General features: G+C 41.8%; 2 non-coding genes across 2 annotated transcripts; one reads left to right on the top strand and one right to left on the bottom strand.

Moving 5' to 3' along the window:
- The first annotated feature begins 256 nt into the window (after positions 1-256).
- Trnae-cuc lies at positions 257-328 on the top strand. Its single transcript has one exon. It is a non-coding gene; the product is annotated as a tRNA-Glu (tRNA).
- A 5416-nt stretch (positions 329-5744) lies between these two features.
- Positions 5745-5827, bottom strand: Trnal-cag. Its single transcript has one exon. It is a non-coding gene; the product is annotated as a tRNA-Leu (tRNA).
- Between the last annotated feature and the right edge of the window lie 2336 nt (positions 5828-8163).

The following is an 8163-nucleotide window of genomic DNA, read 5'->3' as shown; positions in this document are numbered from 1 at the left end:
CACAAAAAGATTGTGGCGTTTAGGTATGTGCATACGTATGTGCTGAAATAAGAAGTCCCTCGGTTACTACCAGTCCACCCCTCATCTCCCCCCTTCAATCAAGGCACTGTTGCAAGCTGGTATTGGTATTCTTAATAACTTGTTAAACAGCGTTCGAATCTAATTCCGCGCGCACGAGTCACCCTGTGGCTGAATTTCTATTTATAGCACGGCTGAATGTGGCTCATGTTGCTAGTTTACACATAAACCACGCATCTCCCATATTGTCTAGTGGTTAGGATACCCGGCTCTCACCCGGGAGGCCCGGGTTCAATTCCCGGTATGGGAAGTATGAGATTATATTTTTGCAGCTGATGGCCACCAAAATTTTTTTTTTTCAAAGGCTTCAACAATGCCCAGAATACCATCTTACATTTTTACTATGTAATTAAGCTTTCGGCATTTCGTCCACTGCCTGCCATTATCTTGATTCATATGTCATACATGCATCAATGTCCATTTCGTCTATATCCATATTCCATATCCATATTCATCTGCTGTCGGTTGGTCCGTCCGAAAGTCGGGCTGCCTGCCTCGGAGCTTCTGCCGGTTTCTGTCATCTGATGAATGATTTCCCGAATGAGCTTCATCACCAACTCTCGATGGCCATCGGCAATGGGAAGAAGCGCAATGATATGGCCAGAAGTTGAGGAGTGGGCATGTTGACGGGCTCTGCCGCGTCCATTGATTGCTTTAGATGCAGCACAGCACTCCCTCCCCGAAGTGCGCTCCACGTGCATTGATTAATCAGCGTATGAAAAGTGTGAGCCTGGAGAAAAGTTTTCGGATGCCATATCGACGCAGCCACGTGTATTTCCCATTAGGCCTCGGCACTCCCAAAGAGCACCCTTTGAGGACCGACCGCAAACTTCAGCACAGAAATGGCCATTCATTTGCAATTTTAATCGAGGGGGACGTGGCCGCGAACAAGGCATTGCAATATTATTTAAAAATGCACAATTCTCTTGTTGCGGATATTGCACCTGACTGTGCACGCAGGATGTGTTCATGCTGCCTGCATGTCCAGGGGACGTGCATCCCAAATTGGCAATCGTCTGTGTGCGGTTGAATTGCTGACAACACATCGAACAAGGTCCATCCAACATGCACCGTGCACCGTGCACCGTGCACCATCCACCATCCACCCTCCACTCCCAAGTCTCCACATCCGCCAGAGTGGGTGGTTGGATGCAGCTGACAACCGGCTTCCAACTTCATTAGACGTTTTTCCGAGCCCCCGCCTTATCGCGGGCCGGGGAGAGGTGTCTCCTCCGGGGAGCATATGCCCGGCATCAGGAGGAGCGCTTGTCGGCCGAACCCTTTTGGGTGCATTCAAGGATGAGGCTCTGGCCGTGGATCAGGCCTCGGTCTGTTGCATCCACAATGCACAGTGCTGGGGAGTGGGCCGAAGGGGTTGGTTTTATGTCCATGCACATTTCCATTTTTTATGTTTACTCCATATATGTATGCATGCTGAAGTGGGGAGGTGGTCGTACATACATACATACATGAATATGTACATATGTATGTACGTATGTGTGTGCACGGCAACAAGGGGATGCCTGCTATCTATCTCTGTCGCACTTCGAGCTCTGCACTCATGCCGCCTCTTTTCCGCAACGAAAATCGATAGCAACGAAATTTAAAATGCACTCAACTGTTTCCTTTGTTTTGTTTGCTCTTCCTGCTGAATCCAGCCTGCTGCAGTACGCAAGCCAAGTTTGTATGCATGCACGTGGAGTAGAGTCCTTTATCGCCCTCGAAGGGGTATCTCGGATGAGATAACGGACACAGCCAGGCACTTGCATTTGAAATGCTCTAATTCAAAACGGAGAGGGATATATTATATATCCTTAATCTTAAATACCAGTATCTGATGCTCGTCAACATATTGTCTGCGGGTCATTCTCGGCTTGACTTTTGATATGTATTGATGGTAATAAAACTATCATTGTACATATAATTTTATAATATTATGTAAGAATCATTAATCCCCTTGACCTACCACAACATTAACAAATAAATTTAAATTTAAATTTCTCTTAAGTTAGGTCACCCGCCAAACCACTTAATTATTGTCCTCTCGGACAGATTTTAAATAAACAAACGCACGCTACAACAAAAAAAATGAAAAAAATGAATCATTTAATGGCCTTTTTATTTTACATCGATTGTTAACTGTATTAAATCATATATTTAGGGTTCTAAAACTATCAAGCTGAACAACATTCGGTCTATAAATTTTAGTAAAAGCGGACAGCTAAGCGGTAAAATGCCTACAAATATCCCAGCCTAATTATTTATTTACAATACATTTTCAGTGTATCTTTTTATTCAACAAAGGACTTCTTGACGAGCTGATGATCGCACATTTAATATCCAAAAGTTCTGACATAACATTTAATGACAACAATGATTTTGTACTAGACTTTATAAAGAATTATAGAATTAAGAATTTGACGTTTGGACAGTAAACATTTTGAGAATGCGTGTCGGATTTCTATATTTTATATATCAAGAGTTTGCGAATATGAACAATATGGTCAACAAACTTGCAATGCCCTTATGTCCCTAGAATCTTTATGTTTAATCTTAACTCTCCAGCTTTAACAATTCTTTAGCTCGATCTTGAGATCCATACCGACATGGTCGGAATTTCAACGAATTTGGTCCGGTTGGACGGCTTTAGGGCGTTAGAGTGGGCGTTGCAAAAAGTTTTTGGCAAATCTATGGAAATTTACACGACTAATAAAATTAAGAAGATATATGAAAACATTTTTCAAATGCGTGGGGGTGGAAGTTTTGGGCGTTAGAGTGGGCGTTGCAAAAATTATTTTTGCAAATCGATAGAAATTTACAAGACTAATATAAATGTGAAAAAACGTGAACATATTTTTCAAAAGAGTGGGCGTGACAGTTTCTTTGTCTATAAAATCTGAATGGTTAATCTTAACCTTCTACCTTATATAGTTCCTAAGATCTCGACATTCACAATGATTGACGGACTTGGCCAGATCGAATCGGCTATTGATCGTGATCAAGAATATATATTCTTTATATGGTCGGAAACGCTTCCTTCTGCCCACACTAGTAGGTATAAGTATTTAGACACCATTAGCTTGCATCTGCCGGGCTATGCTTTTCATAGTATAGTCAAATAAAAAAGTAAACTATTGATGTTAAAACAAAGAGTGTCATTACTGTTACACGTGAGAGGTATGTTTTGCTTTTTACCTTTTCAATTTTCCTTCTGCTGATAAGAAAGCTAGACAGACAACGATTTGGCAAAAGTATTTAGACATCACATTTAATTAGTTCGCATTGATCTGATGTTCGAAGAATATCAAATTTTTGACTTTTTTTAAATCATTTAAACATTTGTTCTTGATAACGTGTTACTACCTTTTTTATTTTATTCATAAATTTGTTAAACATGGGAAATTTGTTAAAGGAACTGAGCGAATTTATAAAAAATGAAATAATAATTAAGTATAACTCTGGTATTTCGGTACAAAATATCATTGATTTATACAAAATTCCACGGCCAACGGTGTATTATCAAATAAATAAATATAAAAAAAATCGCACAACCAAAAACGTTGCGCGTAGTGGCCGACCACGTAAAACAACTCAAAAGGACGATGGGTATATTTTACTGATGATTAAGCAAAATGTTCTACAAACTCCTCGATCGGTTGCCAAAGACCTAAAAGAAGGAGCAGAAATCGATATCAGTGAAAGAACGGTTCGCAGACGTCTTAAGGAAGCCGATTTTGGAACATATGCTAGCAAAGTTATACCACTAATAACTCCACTAATAACTTACTGAAACAATATCGGAAAAAAGTGGCACCAGTATGTCAGAGAGTAAATCATTCAGGAGGGTCTGTTATGTTTTGGGGATGCGTAGCCTTCACTGGCTTGGGAGATTTGGTTCCTGTTCATGGAACCACGAATCAAAGAAAATATTTAGATGTCCTTAATAATCATGCATTCCCCTCTGGTGAAAAATTGATTGGAGAGAAAGGAGAAATTTAAACCTTATGGAAGGATATTTCAATAGATTATATCCACAGCTTGGTACAGTCTGTACCAAAACGTCAGCAAAAAGTGATAGACGCTAAGGGAGGGTATATTTTTTTATTAATTTGTCATAATTTTTTAGTCGACTTTTTTTTTTCAATTTATAACATTTGAATAATTTGTCCAAGAACTTATGCCACTGCTAATTTGTAAAATAGTAATTTTTGTTAAATCAACAATGAAGTTATCCATATGTTTATGTTACCTAATTTAAATAATAGTCTACCTAAAATTATCAAACAATTTTGCTTTAAGTAAACACTGAGTTACAAACAAATATATTGAATATATTTCTTGTCCAAATACTTATACCCACTAGTGTACTTTTCAATGAATCTAGAATACCCTTTTACTCTACGAGTAACGGGTATAAATATAATAAATAAAATAAAGAATCAAGAACTTTTACTCTACAATTAAGGGGTATAAGTAAATAACACTATACGATTATACAATTACTATCCGATACGTGGTGGTATACAAATACAACTTTGCATATCAAAATAAACCTTTTAAAGACGATAGTATTTGGAGAAATTGGTTAATAATAATTAGGATGAGTACCTGCTTATATTCGTTTTGTAATTTTGTGAGTTCTAAAGTAGCAATTGTCATTCTTCAATTGATTTAGAGAATTCCAAAAATGATCTTAGATTTCTGGACGGAGTACATCCCTGTTAAGTTCATTGTGTATCTTAACTGAAATTTATCCAGACAGAAGGACAGTAAATTTGGCGGGTTACTCACTCGTCGATAATCCAATTACGGGGTCATATTATCCATTAGCTATCAGGCACTGCTCATCGAGGTGCAGTGCGATTGCAGCCAATTGGCTTCGCTGCCAGGCTGCAGCTGCAGTGCTGGGAGTGGCAATAGATGCTGGCGACTAACGAACAATTAATTGAATATAACATTCAATTATTTTTAAAAAGCATTGAATCGCCAAACAAAGGTCTGGTTCGGTCCTGCGGAGGATGCGGGTGTGCTGAGGATGAGGGTGTGGTCCGCTGGTGGCCGTAAACTGCATTGCATAAACACTGTACTCCACATATGTACTACATAGCTGGGTGCACGTACCTTTCTATGTACAAGGCCCTGCATATGCTCCACCATGTCCGCGGCTATCCCTCCCACTCGTGCGCTGCCTGACCTGTACATGACGCACTTTAAGCCTACAGCCAGGACCCATTCCGCCCCTGGTCCACCGCCCCAGTGGCTGTCTCTGTCGCTCTCGCAGGCCCTGCCTCTTCCCAGGCACTTCCCCTGCACTGCCGCCCAGCGAGAGGAGGTGGGACGACGGAGTATTAATGAAAATTTCGTACATCGAATTCGCATCATTAAAAAACGAAGGCTCGAAAATCGCATATGTGAAACTTGCCGGGGGTTTTTAAGGGTTGAAAGTGGTTTGTTTAATAAAAACATTTGGAAAAGCTGTATAAAAATCAATTCGGTCTGTGGGCTCTTTTTTGCTGTGGCGGCAACAATGCGTGTATATAAAGGGCAGCAAAAAGCGGCCATGTAAAATGTATTTTTGTTGCATTATTTCGACCGGAGCAGCGGCGATATGCGTTGAAAAATACATTAACCAAGACCAAATAAAACCACGCAAGCCAAAAAAATCTTGTCAGAAGTGGGATTCGAACCCACGCCTACAGAGTAGACTGCGACCTGAACGCAGCGCCTTAGACCACTCGGCCATCCTGACATCTGAGTGTTGGGATCCCAGTGACCGTTATCGACAGCGTGATCACTCGCCTTTTTCGGGAAAATTAAAGTGGTCGTACTGAAAAACGATTTATTTATCGTCCATTATATTTTTATTAATTACTTATATACTTGTCTCAGTCTATTGTCTATTAAATACGAAAGAGATTCAGAATCGATTAACGATGCTCAAATGCAGCCCAACAGCCAGTTGCGTATGTGCAATTAGCCAATAAGCGGAATATGTTAGCCCTTAATGCGGTACTTCGAGGACCCTACATTGCAAATACAATTATGGGTATTTACTCAATTATTGTAGCTGCCATGATTGGACAACTCGTTAATCATATATTGCAACACAATGTGGCTGGGGATGGCAAAAGAGCAACCACTTATTATAATTCACTCCACCACCGATTGATCGAACCCCGCCACATTTAATTATTGTGTAGACATGAATCGCAATATATATGTACATAGGTACTTCCGGTTTATGTACTACGAGGGCTAGGATCCTCGGATGAGCTTTTTACTAATATCCCATTTTTAACCCGAGTACATAGCCCACGCACTTATACAGACACAGCTCATTTACCAGCCATATATATACTCGTATGCGAGTCGCACTTCCGAGAGGCGGCGGAGTGGGCGGTACTGGTTTGGGCTACGCAACATGACAATAAATAGCATAAAATGGCAAAAAATTCGAAATAAAAGTGCTGTACAACACGGCAGAAAACAACGAGCGCGAATATAATGCGTTGCTGCTGATGGGCGGTTGCAGATGGCCCGCCCCCTTGGGGTTGCATTTTGGTTGGTCGGCGGGTCTGCGTGACTGCAGCTGAAAAAACGGGCAAAAATTAATAATAAATTGTATTATAATTTCTTTTTTATGGCGAACTGGGCGGGTTGCACTGAAAAGTCCCTTACGAATATCACATTTATAGGGAGAAATCAGCAAACGCGAAAAATTAAGTATTGACTATAGGTACAATAATATTTATTAATTTATTATTATCATCCTTATCATATATATTCATATTCCTCATTATCACTATCTAGATGAATCTGTGTATGAATTAATCTGTATATAGCCAGACTAAGGTAAAGCTAACATTCTTGTGATAACTAGAATAATGACTAGCTCGGAGATCAATGCTCAGCCAGGCTCGGATGATCCTGTAGGACATCCATTGATGAGCTATCTCCAGGTCCAGCTTAAACTGTGAATGATTGGCGCCGAGTGAAAAAGTAATGAATACACTTTTTGTGTGCAAACGCACCTAAAAAAGAATTAAAAACAGAGCAGCGAATGAAATGGCAGGCGGAGATGCGGTAGGAGATCGGCATCGCGGAATCCACCGGACAATGGTTGGGCCCACTGGATCTGTGGCCGGGGTGCGGGTGGGAAAAGGGACTGGGGGTGGAATGCATTAATGCACTGCTGCTGCTGCTGCTGCTGGTGCAGTCCACGCAGGCTGCAGTGGCTGATTATGTTGATGACGATGCGCAAACATCAAAATAATCGAATAAATTAAAACGCCCGAGAAGGGAAGCACACAAAACTCAATCGACACCCAGTGGGCGGTGGCAAATAAGCTGGGGTGGTCGCAATTCGCATTAATGGGGTTGCTAATTATTGACGTTTGCGGCCCGAGCCCCGTTCCCAGATTCCCTGATTTCCGTTCGCCAAGCGCCAAGCCCCAAACCCCAAACCCCGAACCCCATCCACCATTCCGGCCCACTTTTGTGGCTTGGCGCCCAGTGTGTCGACGACTCTCATAATGAGTTTTTTCTGGCTGCATTTTTGTTGCCGGGGCTGCGACAAATGCGGCTGTGCGTCGAGTCTGGGCAAAATCAGTTTCGAAAATGCTTTGTCAACAGCAACACACATTCAAAATTTTCGGTTTAGTCGCATAAGTTTTATTTTGCCTGAGTTAGTAGCACTTTACAACTTTGGCTCGCCACTTGATTCTGTGTTGGAAAATTCTCCTGATTTCCTGCCAAAAGGGAAAGTCCCCCCAACATGAGTGAGTGTGCATGTGTGGATGTGTGTGCGTGTGTGTCTGCGCGCCAGTGGGTGTCCAGTCTAAATCTAAGCGCATCCTGCGAGCAGCCCCCAAAAGCCCACTGAGCAGCGTGCGCCCCACCGGAGGGGGATGTGTGTTGTGTTTTGATGTAAATTATGCAAATACTACCCGTGTTTCAGCCCTAAACCGCAGAGGGTGCCCCTCCACCGCCCACCGCCTGCCTGCCTATTGCTCTATTACGCTGGCGTCGGCGTTCTCGCTGTTGTTGTCGTTGTCGTTGCGGCTGGTGCTTGCGGTTTTGTTTTTG

Source organism: Drosophila sechellia, chromosome 3L (genome assembly GCF_004382195.2).
Source record: "Drosophila sechellia strain sech25 chromosome 3L, ASM438219v1, whole genome shotgun sequence".
In the NCBI taxonomy this organism is placed as follows: domain Eukaryota; kingdom Metazoa; phylum Arthropoda; class Insecta; order Diptera; family Drosophilidae; genus Drosophila; species Drosophila sechellia.
The sequence above is the reverse complement of the archived record's forward strand: the minus strand, read 5'-3'. Positions and strand labels throughout refer to the sequence as shown.